This window comes from Lathyrus oleraceus, chromosome 2, assembly GCF_024323335.1.
Source record: "Lathyrus oleraceus cultivar Zhongwan6 chromosome 2, CAAS_Psat_ZW6_1.0, whole genome shotgun sequence".
Taxonomy (NCBI): Eukaryota; Viridiplantae; Streptophyta; class Magnoliopsida; order Fabales; family Fabaceae; genus Lathyrus; species Lathyrus oleraceus.
In genome coordinates this window covers 14221856-14242937 of record NC_066580.1, presented here as the reverse complement: position 1 = coordinate 14242937, position 21082 = coordinate 14221856, and the positions used below count along the sequence as shown (strand labels likewise).

Sequence of the window (21082 nt, the reverse complement as noted above, 5' to 3'; positions counted from 1 at the left end):
TTAACATAGAAATTTTTTCATGCAAAATTTTCATTCATATGTGAAAAAGTTTTGAAATTCTGTTCCTAAGGGGACATATGTTGAACACAATGTCCTAGACAACTAGTTCGACAAGTTAAACCAGAAACACCTTAGTAGCAAGTACTAGATGAAGGAGAAAAAAGTGGTAAATAACATAATACAACCTTCGGCCACTATTATAAGAAAAAAAAAGCTTTTTTAGATTCATTGAATAAATGATGTATATGGTTATTATCCGATACATCAATTATTCAATGAACATAAACTTTTTTTATTGCTCATAATAGTGACCAGAGGGTGTAGTTGTTTATGCAGTTCAGTGAAACCACACCTACTTTTGTGGGGATAAGTTCACAGCACAAGAAAGGAAAATCATTATTAGTAGTTTAATATAATTAGTACTACAAGCAAAACAAACCCTATATTTTTCCATGCCTCTTCCTAACATTGCCCGATAACTTTGTATTTAGGGCTCCCCCTAAACAAGATCCTACTCACTTTCTTATCAATCACATAATCTGTGATTGGAGATTACAACTCAATAATCATTTTGGAATACTAACGTTCAACTCTAGACAAACCAACTATGCCAATTTTTTAAGAATATTCTTTATAAAAATATAAAAATAAACTGTGATTAAGAAACATTCTAATTTCAATGAAATATTTATATAATTTGTATATTTTTTATATGAATCATATATAATATCGCTTAATTATATAAACTAATCTTTCAAGTTCAAAATAATTGTAATTGGCGCGATACAAGTTTTGCGGAAAAATTCTCTCATGAAAATTCAAAATTAGTACATTTTCAAAATTGAATTTAAATTTAGGATGCTAACATAAATGAATGACATTAATATTGTTGAAAAACATAAACATCATAAATCTTTTTTTTAATTAAAAATTACTTTCTTGTATAAAAAAAGACTTTCCTGAAAGTTAATCAAAATAGTTTTTAGCAAACATTATATTTATAATAGGTTTATAAAAAGACGTAACTATAACTTCAAAGAAAAATTAAGAATCTTTATACTTTTATTTGAAAATATTTTTTGAAAACATATGATCAACTCACATAATCTTGAGCACACTAAAATACAAAATTGAAATTAAAGCTTTTGAATAAAACCTCGCACTTTTGTTGCATGGTGAATTTGTTTAGTAGCTTAATATTGAAGTAATTATAAAACCTCAAAATAATGTGACTTACTAGCGTAACATAGATTATAAATCTTGAATAAATACTAATTCAAATGAAAACTACCATATTTTTTTTAATATGATAACTATCCTAGAAAATACTAATTCACATGAAAAATACCATGCCTTTTTTGTAAAGATGATAAATATCGGAGGAAATTGTATGTCAAGTTATTATGAACTAGAAGTATTTTTTTATGCAATTCGGTTGTTGGTTGATTTACACATTGCAATGTTTATATTTGGTTTCATCTTTATAAATAAACCACTTCTCTAAGGCCGAAAAATATTAGTTTGATATATAAATAAGCTCAAGAAATTCAATCTCTTTCTTACTACTCACATCTAATACAATTTATTCTTTTTATTTAATTCTTTTATTGTTTTATGTGATTCAAGCATAATTGTTGAATTTCATTATGTAATATTTATTTCTAATATTTATATTTCTTATCAAATTTGTTATTAATTTATATAGTTTAATTATAATTATTATAATTAAAAACTTAAAATTTATAAATTTGGATATTCAAAAACCACATCAAATTTTATTTTGGATATTCAAAATTATGATATTTAAACAATCCGATCAAACTTAAAAACTCAAATCACATATACTTTTATATTTTAAAATCAAATAAAAATTTACTTAAAAATCTGTATAAACAACAAATACAACATAAATATTTAATGCAACTAGGCTAAGCATGTTATAAATAATAAATGATATTCTTCTATTATGATAGAAAACATTTATTTCATTAATCCAACCTCCATCCTGACACCCTTAATATAATTTACTCTTTTGGAATTGATGGATGATTAAGTGATGTTTGAGATGGATTTCCAAGCGCACACGCGCCAAGATAACAAAATCTTCCAATGGGACATACCCTTCCACACGCACCACAATTAAAAGGACTAAAATTTGTGTTCACACACAAACGGTTACAACATTGCAAATTAAATGGACAAGCTAATCCACAAAACCCACAATTGTATGAGTCTGAAGTAAGATCCACACATTTGTTTCTACAACACACACTTCTTGGAGGAATTTCTCCAGCGTTACATATCAATGGTCTTGTGCTACAGTTAAATGGTTCTAAATCATCCATACCAACTTTTTTAGCAACAGTGTTGGTCATGAAGTTCTTGTTCACTTCACCATTTGGAATTGAAACAGACTTTGAATCTCCCTCTATTTTGATTAATAACACTAGAAGTAATGTCACAAGAGTTGTAAATTGCATTGTTTGAGTTCTCATTTTAAAAAGTTGTAAGAAATTTCGGGTTTTGAGACCTATATATATAAGTGCATAATTGATTATGTGAACATATATAACTTTTCTAAGAAGCTTCAACAACATGTATTATCAATCCTGTTCTATTATTATGGGCGGTGGTCAATGGTTTTATTTTCTATAGGAATTAAATTCTAATTCAATGTAAGAATTTGGAGTTTTGTATCTACATTTAAATTATTCAAGTTATTTTTAATTAATATATTTAAATATAAATTATTTAATAATTAAATTAAGTTTACTTAAATTAATTTATAATATTAATAGAATTGATTGTTTAAATTTTTTAAAATAATTACTTTGATATAAATAATTCGAAGAATATTCTTTAAAAAATACAAAAAATAAACTATGATTAAAAAAGATTCTAATTATAAAGAAATATTTATATAATTTGTACATTTTTTATATGAATCAAATGTTATATCACATAATTACATAATATTCGAGTTCAAAATAATTGCAATTGACGCGCTAAAATTTCACAGAAAAATTCTATCATGAAATTCAAAATTAGTACATTTTCAAAATTGAATTTATACATAGGATCTTAACAAAAATGAATGACAATAATATTGTTGAAAAACATACATATCATATCTATTTTTTTATTAAAAATTAACTTCTTGTATAAAAAAAATGAATTTCTTGAAAGTTTATCAAATTAATTTTTAGCAAACGTTATTTTTAGAACAAGTTTATACAAAGACGTAACTATAACTTCAAAAAGAAATTAAAAATCTTTTTGCTTTTATTTGAAAATAACTTTTGTAAACATATGATCAAATCACACAATCTTGAACATACTAAAATACAAAATTAAAATTAGAGCTTTTGAAAAAAAACCAACACTTTTGTTGCATGATGAATTTGTTTAGAAGCTTAATAATTAAAGTAATTATAAAACCTCAAAACAAGGTAACTTACTAGCGTAACATAGGTTGCAAATCTTGAATAAATACTAATTCACATGAAAATTGCCCGGTTTTTTAAAGAGGATAACTATCCTAGAAAATACTAATTCACATGAAAAGTGCCATTACTTTTTTTTAAGATGATACGTATCCGAGAAAATTGTATCTCAAGTTATTATGAATTAGAAGTATATATACTGTACTAGGTGTAACAATTTACAACATAAATATATATAGTTGTATTAAATCTCATACTCGAGGATACTCCATTTATATAATCTACTCGTATTAAAAAATGAAAGTAGATCTCCCAAACTTTTATTTTGTATAAACCATATACATATAAAAATATTATTTCCATTAGTTAAACAAATTGAGTTAAATATATTTCATTTGCAAAATTATGTAATATTAACTTCTTTATTATGATGCTTAATGTTTAAGTTTTCTTAACCCGAAGTTTATGGGTTCTAGAGTAGAATAGAGAGTACAAATAATACTATTCTAAGGGTGATAATGTTCGTATATAAAATTAAAAAAAAATATATTTAAAATTTGAGGGGTGTAATAGTACCCCTTGGGACTAAAATGGATCTTCCCCTGTTATAGTATTTGAAACGGTAAATGTGATTGATGATAAATTTTATGGAAGGAACATGGTTATATAGATATATATTAAAAAATATGGATGCTTTGGATTGGTCATTCCTTTTGAATGTATTTAAGGTCTTTGAAATAAAGAAAATATACAATTGTGGATGCTATTTAAACTAGTGAATGGAAATAGTCGTTGCAAAAGCCCAGTCTGTATGCTCATTTTCCCTACATTTTTCGTGGGTCAAGGTAAAGTTTTATGCCTACACCCTTCACTATCCCCGCACAACCTTGTTTTTTACAGACGCACATATTAATGTGGAAAATATGAATTTTTTTAAACTTTTAGGATTTGTAGGTACAAGCATTAGTTTTTGGTTTACGCACTTTCCGTTGCGCCCCTTTTTTTACCGGCTTTTATGGAGAGAGAATGTTTGTTTGCCATCCTAAATGGGAAACAATTTGGATATTTCCAATTCAAAAAATGGTGTGAGACAAGATACATTTCCCTCCTAGTTTATTTTGCATTGTGGAAGACGTATTGTGCCATGCTATTACATTGTCTCTTGAAGATGGGCAAGTATAACCTATGAAATTAACCATAGGAGCCAAAACTCTGACATATGTGCTATATAAGGATGATATCCTAATTTATTTTTGTATATGGAACAAAATATTTATAAGAAAGATCCTTAAGAATATCAAATATTATGGAGAAGTTTCAAGTAAATTTATTAATAGAGACAAGAGAAAATTTTACTCAAGAGCATAACCACATAAAGGGAAGAGAACATTCATACTTGATCGTGTCCTAACCAGGGTCAAATTCTTTCTTCTTACATTAGATGTCCATATTTCAAAGTAAAATCAAAAGAGTTTTAATTCCACCATATATCTCATAAAGTTAGAACCAAATTAGTTACTTGGAATGTGATGATTTTAGCAATTATGGTAAGAATCTAATTAATAAGGCTTATTATACATGGTATGTTTGTATACATTTTTTACATCTATTTGTGACAAAAAAATGGTGCTACATCAATTAGATTCCTAGTTCCTAATTTAAATCTAGGTTGGGACGACATGATTAGAAAGATATATATTGTGTTTTGGAAAAGGGTTTTTAAATTGTAAGACAAAGGAAAACTAGGTCTTAGATCAACTTGAAAATTGAATGAAGCCCTTATTCTTCATTTGAGCAGGAAAAAGTTAGCATCAAAAAAGTATTAGGGTCAAATTTGCAAATCTAGATATACAAGAAAAAAAGTCAACCTAAAACATTAATTATTGGAATTATAACATATTGGGTAAACCCATAAGGAATATGCAAGACTAATAACTACACAAACGGAAGAAGCATTCACACCTAGTCAGCTTTTAACTAGGGTCAGATTCCTTTTTCTTTTCTTGGATGTCCATTTTTCAAAGGAAAAATCAACTTATAACTTGCCACATAAAATCTTAAATTTGATCGAGGATAAAATTGTAGTACATAAGAACCATATTGAATACTAGATAAAAGGTGCTAGCTAAATTGGATTCTTGGTTCATAATTTTTATTTAGAGTCGGGACGTTATGATAGAAATATCTATATGGTGTCTTAGAAAAGGGACTGTGAACCCTATTACGAAAGAAATATATGTCTTATATCAGCTACGCAATTGAATGAAGTTGTTGTTCTTCATTTGAGCAGGAAAGTGATAGAATCACAAAAGGATTAGACCAAAATTTGCAAATCTAGATATATTAGAAAAGATCAGCCTAAAACCTACAAAAGAAAATCTTTCATTTGATCGGGATTAGAATTATATTACAAAAGAACAATAAAGAATACAATATGAATAATTGACATAGGAAAAAACATTAATTATCGGGATTAAAATATTTTATATGGTGAACCTTAAACCATGTTATTCGATTAATAAGGTAAAACTATGACATTAGAAAATTTTCAAATTCTTAATAAGGTAAAACTATGACATTAGAAAATTTTCAAATTCTTAATAAGGTAAAACTATTTACCTCATCAAGCCATTCGATTTACATTAGTTATGTTTGAACAAAATTTGGTTTTCAAATGAGGTCAATCGATTAACATGGCAAGTCAATCAATTTAGCATTTCCAATTTTGGCTATGTATATTGATTATCCCTTATATGCGAATTGATTAACCTAGTGTTTTTTCAAATCACTTTTGAATATTGAGGGAAGGTAAATAAATTAACCTATGTGAGTAAATCGATTAACCTATGTGACTTTTGGAAAATTATGAAACAATATGATACCTCTTCATTGCATTTTTTTCATGAAGCATTTTCTTGAAAAATTTCAAATTATTGATGATTATTTTCAAGCATTTCAATCCTTTTCGAAATGGTGTCTTGTGATGTATAAATAACAAAACCATTTGACGGTAATATTTACTTTTTTCATAGACAATTTTCATTTGTCTTAAGTGTCATTAAAATATTAACATACAAATTTTTTCATGCAAAATTTTCATTCATATGTGAAAAAGTTTTGAAATTCTGTTCCTAAGGGGACATATGTTGAACGCGATGTCCTAGACAACTAGTTCGACAAGTTAAACTAGAAATACCTTAGTAGAAAGTACTAGATGAAGGAGAAAAAAGTGGTAAATAACATAATACAACCTCCGGCCACTATTATAAGAAAAAAAAAGCTTTTTAGATTCATTGAATAAATGATGTATCTGGTTATTATCCGATACATCAATTATTCAATGAACATAACCTTTTTTTATTGCTTATAATAGTGACCAGAGGGTGTAGTTGTTTACGCAGTTCAGTGAAACCACACCTACTTTTATGGGGATGAGTCCACAGCACAGGAAAAGAAAATCATTATTAGTAGTTTAATATAATTAGTACTACAAGCAAAACAAACCCTATATTTTTCCATGCCTCTTCCTAACATTGCCCAATGACTTTGTATTTAGGGCTCCCCCTAAACAAGATCCTACTCACTTTCTTATCAATCACATAATTTGTGATTGGAGATTACAACTCAATAATCATTTTTGAATACTAACGTTCAACTCTAGACAAACCAACTATGCCAATTTTTTAAAAATATTCTTTATAAAAATATAAAAATAAACTGTGATTAAGAAACATTCTAATTTCAATGAAATATTTATATAATTTGTATATTTTTTATATGAATCATATATTAAATCGCATAATTATATAAACTAATCTTTCAAGTTCAAAATAATTGTAATTGGCGCGCTACAAGTTTTGCGGAAAAATTCTCTCATGAAAATTCAAAATTAGTACATTTTAAAAATTGAATTTAAATTTAGGATGCTAACATAAATGAATGACATTAATATTGTTGAAAAACATAAACATCATAAATCTTTTTTTTAATTAAAAATTACTTTCTTGTATAAAAAAAGACTTTCCTGAAAGTTAATCAAAATCGTTTTTAGCAAACATTATATTTATAATAGGTTTATAAAAAGATGTAACTATAACTTCAAAGAAAAATTAAGAATCTTTATACTTTTATTTAAAAATATTTTTTGAAAACATATGATCAACTCACACAATCTTGAACACACTAAAATACAAAATTGAAATTAAAGCTTTTGAATAAAACCTCGCACTTTTGTTGCATGGTGAATTTGTTTAGTAGCTTAATATTGAAGTAATTATAAAACCTCGAAATAATGTAACATACTAGCGTAACATAGATTATAAATCTTGAATAAATACTAATTCAAATGAAAACTACCATGTTTTTTTTAATATGATAACTATCCTAGAAAATACTAATTCACATGAAAAATACCATGCCTTTTTTGTAAAGATGATAAATATCGGTGGAAATTGTATGTCAAGTTATTATGAACTAGAAGTATTTTTTTATGCAATTCGGTTGTTGGTTGATTTACACATTGCAATGTTTATATTTGGTTTCATCTTTATAAATAAACTACTTCTCTAAGGCCGAAAAATATTAGTTTGATATATAAATAAGCTCAAGAAATTCAATCTCTTTCTTACTACTCACATCTAATACAATTTATTCTTTTTATTTAATTCTTTTATTGTTTTATGTGATTCAAACATAATTGTTGAATTTCATTATGTAATATTTATTTCTAATATTTATATTTCTTATCAAATTTATTATTAATTTATATAGTTTAATTATAATTATTATAATTAAAAACTTAAAATTTATAAATTTGGATATTCAAAAACCATATCAAATTTTATTTTGGATATTCAAAATTATGATATTTAAAAAATCCGATCAAACTTAAAAACTCAAATCACATATACTTTTATATTTTAAAATCAAATAAAAATTTACTTTAAAATCTGTATAAACAACAAATACAACATAAATATTTAATGCAACTAGGCTAAGCATATTATAAATAATAAATGATATTCTTCTATTATGATAGAAAACATTTATTTCATTAATCCAACCTACATCATGACACCCTTAATATAATTTACTCTTTGGAATTGATGGATGATTAAGTGATGTTTGAGATGGATTTCCAAGCGCACACGCGCCAAGAAAACAAAACCTTCCAATGGGACATACCCTTCCACACGCACCACAATTAAAAGGACTAAAATTTGTGTTCACACACAAACGGTTACAACATTGCAAATTAAATGGACAAGCTAATCCACAAAACCCACAATTGTATGAGTCTGAAGTAAGATCCACACATTTGTTTCTACAACACACACTTCTTGGAGGAATTTCTCCAGCGTTACATATCAATGGTCTTGTGCTACAGTTAAATGGTTCTAAATCATCCATACCAACTTTTTTAGCAACAGTGTTGGTCATGAAGTTCTTGTTCACTTCACCATTTGGAATTGAATCAGACTTTGAATCTCCCTCTATTTTAATTAATAACACTAGAAGTAATGTCACAAGAGTTGTAAATTGCATTGTTTGGGTTCTCATTTTAAAAAGTTGTAAGAAATTTCGGGTTTTGAGACCTATATATATAAGTGCATAATTGATTATGTGAACATATATAACTTTTCTAAGAAGCTTCAACAACATGTATTATCAATCCTGTTCTATTATTATGGGCGGTGGTCAATGGTTTTATTTTCTATAGGAATTAAATTCTAATTCAATGTAAGAATTTGGAGTTTTGTATCTACATTTAAATTATTCAAGTTATTTTTAATTAATATATTTAAATATAAATTATTTAATATTTAAATTAAGTTTACTTAAATTAATTTATAATATTAATAGAACTGATTGTTTAAATTTTTTAAAATAATTACTTTGATATAAATAATTCGAAGAACATTCTTTTAAAAATACAAAAAATAAACTATGATTAAAAAAGATTCTAATTATAAAGAAATATTTATATAATTTGTATATTTTTTATATGAATCAAATGTTATATCACATAATTACATAATATTCGAGTTCAAAATAATTGCAATTGACGCGCTAAAATTTCACGGAAAAATTCTATCATGAAATTCAAAATTAGTACATTTTCAAAATTGAATTTAAACATAGGATCGTAACAAAAATGAATGACAATAATATTGTTGAAAAACATACATATCATATCTATTTTTTTATTAAAAATTAACTTCTTGTATAAAAAAAATGAATTTCTTGAAAGTTTATCAAATTAATTTTTAGCAAACGTTATTTTTAGAACAAGTTTATACAAAGACGTAACTATAACTTCAAAAAGAAATTAAAAATCTTTTTGCTTTTATTTGAAAATAACTTTTGTAAACATATGATCAAATCACACAATCTTGAACATACTAAAATACAAAATTAAAATTAGAGCTTTTGAAAAAAAACCAACACTTTTGTTGCATGATGAATTTGTTGAGAAGCTTAATAATTAAAGTAATTATAAAACCTCAAAACAAGGTAACTTACTAGCGTAACATAGGTTGCAAATCTTGAATAAATACTAATTCACATGAAAATTGCCCTGGTTTTTTAAAGAGGATAACTATCCTAGAAAATACTAATTCACATGAAAAGTGCCATTACTTTTTTTTAAGATGATACGTATCCGAGAACATTGTATCTCAAGTTATTATGAATTAGAAGTATATATATTATACTAGGTGTAACAATTTACAACATAAATATATGTAATTGTATTAAATCTCATACTCGAGGATACTCCATTTATATAATTTACTCGTATTAAATAATGAAAGTAGATCTCCCAAACTTTTATTTTGTATAAACCATATACATATAAAAATATTATTTCCATTAGTTAAACAAATTGAGTTAAATATATTTCATTTGCAAAATTATATAATATTAACTGCTTTATTATGATGCTTAATGTTTAAGTTTTCTTAACCCGTGGTTTATGGGTTCTAGAGTAGAATAGAGAGTGCAAATAATACTATTCTAAGGGTGAAAATGTTCGTATATAAAATAAAAAAAAATTAATATTTAAAATTTGAGGGGTGTAATAGTACCCCTTGGAACTAAAATGGATCTTCCCCTGTTATAGTATTTGAAACGGTAAATGTGATTGATGATAAATTTTATGGAAGGAACATGGTTATATAGATATATATTAAAAAATATGGATGCTTTGGATTGGTCATTCCTTTTGAATGTATTTAAGGTCTTTGAAATAAAGGAAATAGTCGTTGCAAAAGCCAAGTCCGTATGCTCATTTTCCCAACATTTTTCGTGGTCAAGGTAAAGTTTTATGCCTACACCCTTCACTATCCCCGCACAACCTTGTTTTTTACGGGCGCACATATTAATGTGGAAAATATGAATTTTTTTAAACTTTTAGGATTTGTAGGTACAAGCATTAGTTTTTGGTTTATGCACTTTCCGTTGCGCCCCTTTTTTTACCGGCTTATATGGAGAGAGAATGTTTGTTTGCCATCCTAAATGGGAAAGAAATTGGATATGTCCAATTCAAAAAATGGTGTGAGACAAGATACATTTCCCTCCTAGTTTATTTTGCATTGTGGAAGACGTATTGTGCCATGCTATTACATTGTCTCTTGAAGGTGGGCAAGTATAACCTATGAAATTAACCATAGGAGCCAAAACTCTGACATATGTGCTATATAAAGATGATATCCTAATTTATTTTTGTATATGGAACAAAATATTTATAAGAAAGATCCTTAAGAATATCAAATATTATGGAGAAGTTTCAAGTAAATTTATTAATAGAGACAAGAGAAAATTTTACTCAAGAGCATAACCACATAAAGGGAAGAGAACATTCATACTTGATCGTGTCCTAACCAGGGTCAAATTCTTTCTTCTTACATTAGATGTCCATATTCCAAAGTAAAATCAAAAGAGTTTTAATTCCACCATATATCTCATAAAATTAGAACCAAATTAGTTACTTGGAATGTGATGTTTTTAGCAATTATGGTAAGAATCTAAATAATAAGGCTTATTATACATGGTATGTTTGTATACATTTTTTACATCTATTTGTGACAAAAAATGGCGCTACATCAATTAGATTCCAAGTTCCTAATTTAAATCTAGGTTGGGACGACATGATTAGAAAGATCTATATTGTGTTTTGGAAAAGGGTTTTTAAATTGTATGACAAAGGAAAACTAGGTCTTAGATCAACTTGGAAATTGAATGAAGCCCTTATTCTTCATTTGAGCAGGAAAAAGTTAGCATCAAAAAAGTATTAGGCTGAAATTTGCAAATATAGTTATACAAGAAAAAAAGTCAACCTAAAACATTAATTATTGAAATTATAACATATTGGGTAAACCCATAAGGAATATGCAAGACCAATAACTACACAAACGGAAGAAGCATTCACACCTGGTCAGCTTTTAACTAGGGTCAGATTCCTTTTTCTTTTCTTGGATGTCCATTTTTCAAAGGAAAAATCAACTTATAACCTGCCACATAAAATCTTAAATTTGATCGAGGATAAAATTGTAGTACATAAGAACCATATTGAATACTAGATAAAAGGTGCTAGCTAAATTGGATTCTTGGTTCATAATTTTTATTTAGAGAGGGGACGTTATGATAGAAATATCTATATGGCGTCTTAGAAAATGGATTGTGAACCCTACTACGAAAGAAATGTATGTCTTATATCAGCTACGCAATTGAATGAAGTTGTTATTCTTCATTTGAGCAGGAAAGTGATAGAATCACAAAAGGATTAGACCAAAATTTTCAAATCTAGATATATTAGAAAAGATCAGCCTAAAACCTACAAAGAAAATCTTTCATTTGATCGGGATTAGAATTATATTACAAAAGAACAATAAAGAATACAATATGAATAATTGACATAGGAAAAAACATTAATTATCGGGATTAAAATATTTTATATGGTGAACCTTAAACCATGTTATTCGATTAATAAGGTAAAACTATGACATTAGAAAATTTTCAAATTCTTAATAAGGTAAAACTATTTACCTCATCAAGCCATTCGATTTACATTAGTTATGTTTGAACAAAATTTGGTTTTCAAATGAGGTCAATCGATTAACATGGCAAGTCAATCAATTTAGCATTTCCAATTTTGGCTATGTATATTGATTATCCCTTATATGCGAATTGATTAGTACAATTAGTACTACAAGCAAAACAAACCCTATATTTTTTCATGCCTCTTCCTAACATTACCCAATGACTTTGTATTTAGGGCTCCCCCTAAACAAGAACCTACTCAATTTCTTATCAATCACATAATCCGTGATTGGAGGTTACAACTCAATAATCATTTTTGAATACTAACGTTCAACTCTAGACAAACCAACTATGCCAATTTTCGAAGAATATTCTTTATAAAAATATAAAAATAAACTATGATTAAGAAACATTCTAATTTTAATGAAATATTTATATAATTTTTATATTTTTTATATGAATCATATATTATATTGCATAATTATATAAACTAATCTTTTAAGATCAAAATAATTGTAATTGGCGCGCTACAAGTTTTGCGGAAAAATTCTCTCAGGAAATTCAAAATTAGTACATTTTCAAAATTGAATTTAAATTTATGATGTTAACATAAATGAATGACATTAATATTGTTGAAAAACATAAAAATCATAAATGTAATATCTCATATTCCCTTAAATGCTCAATTAGTTGTCAGTTGAGACCAATGGAGTTCGTATGTACTTTATTTATTATTAGTTGTAACAATTTGAGGTCATATGTACTCTAAGTGTTATCAGTTGGGACCAATAGAATAATCAGTGAACTCTGAAGAGATTAATTATTAATAAATGAGACAAACCAATATTAATAAGTACAAGAGAGGACATTTTTGGTAACATTAATAATTGGTCAATTGGTAATGGAAGATAAAATATCAATTGAGATATTTTATATTACTACCTAATATTATAATATATATTAATTATATGTTATATATTTGTGTGGTGTGGAAAGGAAACGAAGAAGTGGATAAGAATGAAGGAAAAGAGAGTTAGTAGGTAAGAGAGAAGGAGAGATATCAGAATGAAAAAGAAAGGGAAGAGATAAGAACAAGAAAGAAAGAGAAGAAAGAAGAAGAAAGAAAGAGGAAAGAAGAGCTTGGAGGAAAAAGAAGAAAAAACCATGGAGGATCATCATCTTCACCAACATCATCTCATCTTCTTCTCACCATCTTCATATTCAAGGTGAGTTCTTAGTTAAAACTTTGGGGAGGGGGATTTAGAAACTCTTAGGGTTCCAAGGATTTAGACATGGTTTTATGAATTATGTTGTTGTTGTTGTTAATCATGATATGATGTTATAAACTCATGTATGTTGTTATTGATATTTTTTGATGGATTAAGATGGTGTTTCTTGTTTTTCATGATGCTCATGTTGGTTGGGTTGTTGGAATGAATTAGAGATGGTTATGGTTGGAATAAATGGAGTTAACAGATGAATTTTTGTGTATACGGAGTTCCAACCAATCATATGTGCTATAAGTGTTATCAGTTGGGATCAATAGAGTAATCAGTGAACACTGAAGAGATTGATTATTAATAAAAGAGACAAACCAATGTTAATAAGTACAAGAGAGGACATTTTTGGTAAGAGAGAATGAGAGATATCAGAAAGAAAAAGAAAGGGAAGAGATAAGAACAAGAAAGAAAGATAAGAAAGAAGAAGAGATAAATAGGAAAGAAGAGCTTGAAGGAAAAAGAAGAAAAAACCCTGGAGGATCATTTTAGCGCTAAATTCATGACCATTAATCTATGGATAAATTTAACGTCAATAAATCCAGAGTCGCCACCGCGCTTTTATTGTTTCCAAAGGAAAAGGGAAAAGTACAAACAAAACCCAAAGATAAGAAGTTTTCAAATCAAAACTAATAAAATGCCAGAGATTACAAGTAAGGGGGTTGGTTACACAGAGGGAAGGTGTTAGCACCCAAAGTGTCCTAGGTACTCCTAGGGAGCCCTTTTTTATGTGTGTATGTGTTTTGGTATAAAAGATGTTTGCAATAAATAGATTGTGAGGATGAGAAAAGAATTCATTAATTATATTTTTGTGTTTGACAAGACCTTCGGACCTGTGCCTACGTACCAACATAAAATGAGGGATCAAAACCTCGTAGTCCGTGGTATCAATTTCAAAGTGAGTGCATTGCTTTTAACAAAAATTTAAGTTTAAAAGAGACACCAAAGGTCTAAAAGAGTTTGAATGGGTGTTAGTTATTTTTGTCTTTTGAAATTTTAAGTCAAGTATGGTTAAGTTCATTTACAAGTTTGATTAAGAAAAAGAAGTTAAAAAAAAAGCAATGGCATAAGGCCAAAGTTTCTAATTTTCAATAAAGTCTGAGTTTAAAAATCACAAACAAAGAAGATTTTTAAAGAGGAGAGAGATTTGAAATTTAAGAAGTGGGAGGAGATGAAGAGACTAATCTTAAGAAAAAATTTAAAAGTTTAAGAGTTGAAAAGATCTGACCAATAGGATGCAATCCAATAGACAAGAATGTCATATAGAAACCCATTTTTCCTTTGGACTTTGAAATCAAGCAATATCATTAAACAAATAGCAAGATGAAGAGCAAGGCATCAAATAAAGATATCCATATCCAAGTTAGCAACTCCATAGTCTTCTTCATAATTTCCCATGCATCAGATGACATACTCCTTGAATGGCTCAGAAATAGGAATTAGACACAGGTTCAAATTAACATTTGCATGAAGACCATGTAGCAGATGAACTCAAAAGGGATCTCAATACTTATACCAGATGAAAGTTCAATTCACAATGACTTGGCTTCAGAAAAGTTGGCATTGGCCAAGTCCTTTTGCATATGGAGTGTTGTCTAATTCTAAGTCCAATTCTCAGATCAAATCCAATAGTCCACACAAACATTTTCTTAGGTTTTTTTGTTGTTTATTAGGTACATTAAGGCCCTAAGACCACAAACACAAAAAAAAGTACACAAACAAGTATATAAAATCACAATATATTCACAATTCATGGCTCAAATGAGAAAAGTAAAAATGGCATTAAAATAAACAAGTTAAATAATATGAATAATAGCAAATGATAAAGGGGCTTGGATTTAAAGTGCATAAGGTAAATGACTTGAAATTAAAAGTTAGTCAAATGTTAGTTGATTAGATGTTAGTATTGTTTTTTCTTTTCAATCGTTTAAGTCATTCTTTAGAGAACACTCAACCCTCTATTCACAAGCATGGATCTTTGAACCAAGACATCTTCCAAAGGAAGGAAAAAAGGCCAAGTTTCCACACAATACCTGAAGGTGAGAAAAACAAGAAAGGGGGGTTTGAATTGTTTTAGAAAATAAAAGCTTTTTCAAAAATAAGAACACACAGAATTTTATATTGGTTCGCTTAGAAAACAAAGCTACTCCAGTCTACCCGGACAAGGTGATTTCGCCTTCAAAAAGGACTTAATCCACTAATCTTGAAAGATTATACAACCAAACGTCTAAGAGAATGATCTCTTAGTCTTCTCAAGTATACAGACTACACATAGTCACTTGAGGAACAAAAACAATTTTAGCAAAATAGATTTGTAATAGAAGGTGCTTCTAAGAGTAAGCAAGTATTACATCAGAATATTTAAGTAAGAGTTTTCACGTATGAGCAGTAGCTCATGAAAAATTGAGAGAGAATATGAATGACTTTTCTGTGCGTTGTCTTGTAGTCTCTCAATGAGGTAGGTTGTCCTTTATATAATAGAGAGAAGGACCGTTGGAGTGATAACATAATATTTGTCTTTGATGAGCATTCAATGTCATTACTTATGTGTTTCTTTCCATAACCATTTTGTCTCCCTGAATAACTTCTTTCTTAAAATACTTCCTTTCCATATTGAGAATTTCTTTCCGTTACTCTTTCTGGATTTGGTGAATCTTCATCAGAGTCTCTATATCAGAGTCATGCGTCAGAAGGAGATTATGTTGAAGTTACATCAAAGCTTCTCAGAGTATTAGTCTTCTAGATCATCAGGACTAAGACCAGTGGATGTTTAGAGATTCTGGTTCTTTTTACTGTCTTGCTTTGCTTAGATTCAGAACTTCTTGGGCGCACTTCTTCCTCAGATGCGTCTGATCTTCTAGAACTTTGTATCTGATCAATGTTTGTGTCTGATAAAATGATCAGAGTCCTGCACACTTAGAAAAATTTCGTTAGGGTGTCATTTTTTGTTTCATCCTTTGTTATGATCAAAATCCTGGAATTCTATTGCAGAACTAATTTTGTTCTTACAATCTCCCCCTTTTTGATGATGACAAAACAATCTTAATTCAGAGATGAAACAATTTTTAGATAATAGTTATAGATCAGATGGATGTGAGCTCCCCCTGAGATAAGTCTGGGAGTTCAGAAGTTCTTATCGGACCTTCCATGATATGGTGTTTCTAGATACTCTCCTGCAAATTTCTAAGTTAAAAGGATTAGAAACAATGTTTGCAGAGTTCTGATAGGAGTTAGATATGTTTTCATCAGATATGTTTTTAGTTCTCCCCCTTTTTGTCAGAATCAAAAAGACTTAGTGAAATGAAAGGGCAAGAAGACATACATATATATATATATATATATATATATATATATATATATATATATATATATATATATATATATATATATATATATATATATATATATATATATATATATATATTCACATAGCAGGCACAGATGCCAGAAACACAAACGACAAACAACAGCTAGAGAATAGAAAGAAAAACAAGCAAAACAGAAAGCAACAAGCAAAACAGAAAGCAACAAGCAAATCAGAGCAACAAGCAAAAGAACACATAAACAAGTCCTAGGTGCCTAAGGGTTTGGAGGTGGAGGCATCCTCTGGAGCAGCTGGGTCAGCAGATTCTGAATGTTGACATTTACTGAATCCTGTTGATCCAATCTTGCTCGGACTTCCTTCTGTTCTTTTTGAAGATCTTCAAGTGTCTTTAGAACCAGAGGGACAAAGGTGGAGGATTTCCCCTGAGTAAGAGCATCTTGTTCTACCCTGGTGGCAGACTCTTCAGCTAGGCGTGCTTCTGCTTCAGCGGCAGCTTTGGCTTGTGCTTCAGCTTCAGTGGCAGCAGCGGCATCATCTAGAGCTTTGGCTTCAGCTTCCTTGATCCTTTGCAGTTCTTCTTGCTTGGCTTTCTCTTCTGCTTCCTTGCGGGCTTGCTCCTCAGCTTCTCTGGCTAGGCGCTCCTGTAGTCTGATCTCAGCGTCTCTGATGAAGTCGTTGCGGACTTGCTCAGATAGGCCCTTCAGCTTAAAGGCTTCAGCGGTCATCCAACTAATCACTCTGTTCCAGTGTGTCCTTATAGCTGAAGGATCATCACTGATGCCAGAGTTGATGGTCAGAGACTTGACCTTGTCAACTGAGGCTTCTGCAAACACCATTATTGCTTCCTCAAGGGTTGGAAGGGTGTTTTCAGGTTCAGAGGCTAGGGGTTGAGAAGTGGGAGGGCTAAGATTGAGTGTGGGAGTTTGTGGTTCAGCGGATGTATTTGGTGGGGGTATGTCAGAGTTGGGTTGTTGTGTTTCAGCGTGAATTGTGTCAGATGGTGGAGGGTCAGATGTGGTTGTGTTTGGTTCTTCTGTGGGTGATGAGGTGACTTCTGGTTCAGGTATGGATTATGTTGGCTGTTGAGAGGCCAGAGCATGTGTTTGGAGCTGAGCCAGAGTTGGAGAGGGAGGGTCAGATGGTTCAGTATCTGTGGAAATTTTATAGTATGGGGTGATTCTGGAGAAGAAGATGAAGAGGGTGAGGTTGTTTCGTTTAGCATTTCTACTTCTGAAACAGGTAGGGTTGTGGTGGCAAGGTTGAATTTCTGAGAGGGTTGGTTAGATGGTCTGGTGGTTGAGGGAGGAGTGTCTGAGTTGGTATATATGGGTGTTGGTTGAGGGATAGAGGAAGCAATGGGCTTAAGTTGTACAAAAGGAGAGATAGAAACATACTTACCAGAAGATCCAGTCAGAGGTACTGGAGGTCTTGATCCAGAGGATTCTCCCAGCTTCGCTTTCTTCGCCTGCTTTGCCTTCTCAGATGGTCCTCGTGGTCACTTCATGAAGTTGGGAGGTTGTTCTGGCAGTTGGCTTAAGTTGAAGTCTGAGATATCTACTCCTTGTTTTCGCAGATCATCTAAGTGATATAAGATTACTTCTGAAGGGTCTATTTTTGAGAACAGATAGAGTCCATTTGGGATCTTCCTCTGATCTTTGAGAGCATCCCAGGAGGTGTCCAGAGTAGGTTTGACCCTTACTTGATCCAGAATCCCCATGATCTTCAGATTGCGGGCGTTTAGAGCTCTTCCAGTATCTATCATCACGTCTTCCATGAGTCTGAACTTTATTAGATGGTCCACGAGGCCGCTTTCAATCAGAACGTCAGAGATCAGCCTCCCCAGAGGGATGTAGTTTCTGGGCTTCATGTTGTTTCTTGTATCTCTTACAGAGTCTCTGAGGTACTTGAAGAGGAGTGTCGAAAGGCAGAGCTTCAGACCCTTGTGGATGTAGTACAGGATGCACTTCTGGTCTGTGTTGATATAGTCTGAGGAGTTGGAAGTTGGGCGATGATGGATTGTGCCCAAGATGATCTTCAGCCAGACCCGGAGGTTCTGATGTAGTTCCTTGTTCTTGGAGTGTTTGCCTTCAGCATTCTGTTGGTTTATAAACCCTAAACCCTAAACCCTAAATCCTAAAAGACTTTCCTAAAAGACTTTCCTGAAAGTTAATCAAAATAGTTTTTAGCAAACATTATATTTATAATAGGTTTATAAAAAGACGTAACTATAACTTCAAAGAAAAATTAAGAATCTTTATACTTTTATTTGAAAATATTTTTTGAAAACATATGATCAACTCACATAATCTTGAACACACTAAAATACAAAATTGTAATTAAAGCTTTTGAATAAAACCTCGCACTTATGTTGCATGGTGAATTTGTTTAGTAGCTTAATATTGAAGTAATTATAAAACCTCAAAATAATGTGACTTACTAGCGTAACATAGATTATAAATCTTGAATAAATACTGATTCAAATGAAAACTACCATATTTTTTTTAATATGATAACTATCCTAGAAAATACTAATTCACATGAAAAATACCATGCCTTTTTTGTAAAGATGATAAATATCGGGGGAAATTGTATGTCAAGTTATTATGAAGTAGAAGTATTTTTTTATGCAATTCGGTTGTTGGTTGATTTACACATTGCAATGTTTATATTTGGTTTCATCTTTATAAATAAACCACTTCTCTAAGGCCGAAAAATATTAGTTTGATATATAAATAAGCTCAAGAAATTCAATCTCTTTCTTACTACTCACATCTAATACAATTTATTCTTTTTATTTAATTCTTTTATTGTTTTATGTGATTCAAGCATAATTGTTGAATTTCATTATGTAATATTTATTTCTAATATTTATATTTCTTATCAAATTTGTTATTAATTTATATAGTTTAATTATAATTAAAAACTTAAAATTTATAAATTTGGATATTCAAAAACCACATCAAATTTTATTTTGGATATTCAAAATTATGATATTTAAACAATCCGATCAAACTTAAAAACTCAAATCACATATACTTTTATATTTTAAAATCAAATAAAAATTTACTTAAAAATCTGTATAAACAACAAATACAACATAAATATTTAATGCAACTAGGCTAAGCATGTTATAAATAATAAATGATGTTCTTCTATTATGATAGAAAACATTTATTTCATTAATCCAACCTACATCCTGACACCCTTAATATAATTTACTCTTTTGGAATTGATGGATGATTAAGTGATGTTTGAGATGGATTTCCAAGCGCACACGCGCCAAGAAAACAAAACCTTCCAATGGGACATACCCTTCCACACGCACCACAATTAAAAGGACTAAAATTTGTGTTCACACACAACCGGTTACAACATTGCAAATTAAATGGACAAGCTAATCCACAAAACCCACAATTGTATGAGTCTGAAGTAAGATCTACACATTTGTTTCTACAACACACACTTCTTGGAGGAATTTCTCCAGCGTTACATATCAATGGTCTTGTGCTACAGTTAAATGGTTCTAAATCATCCATACCAACTTTTTTAGCAACAGTGTTGGTCATGAAGTTCTTGTTCACTTCACCATTTGGAATTGAAACAGACTTTGAATCTCCCTCTATTTTGATTAATAACACTAGAAGTAATGTCACAAGAGTTGTAAATTGGATTGTTTGAGTTCTCATTTTAAAAAGTTGTAAGAAATTTCGGGTTTTGAGACCTATATATATAAGTGCATAATTGATTATGTGAACATATATAACTTTTCTAAGAAGCTTCAACAACATGTATTATCAATCCTGTTCTATTATTATGGGCGGTGGTCAATGGTTTTATTTTCTATAGGAATTAAATTCTAATTCAATGTAAGAATTTGGAGTTTTGTATCTACATTTAAATTATTCAAGTTATTTTTAATTAATATATTTAAATATAAATTATTTAATATTTAAATTAAGTTTACTTAAATTAATTTATAATATTAATAGAATTGATTG

At 29.4% G+C, this 21082-nt stretch overlaps 1 long non-coding RNA gene across 1 annotated transcript; it reads right to left on the bottom strand.

The window, feature by feature from the left end:
* Nucleotides 1–1937: 1937 nt before the first annotated feature.
* Nucleotides 1938–20795, bottom strand: LOC127117674 (uncharacterized). Its single transcript, XR_007802021.1, has 2 exons — nt 20274–20795; nt 1938–1998 (listed from the first exon to the last, which is right to left on the bottom strand). It is a non-coding gene; the product is annotated as an uncharacterized LOC127117674 (long non-coding RNA).
* Between the last annotated feature and the right edge of the window lie 287 nt (nt 20796–21082).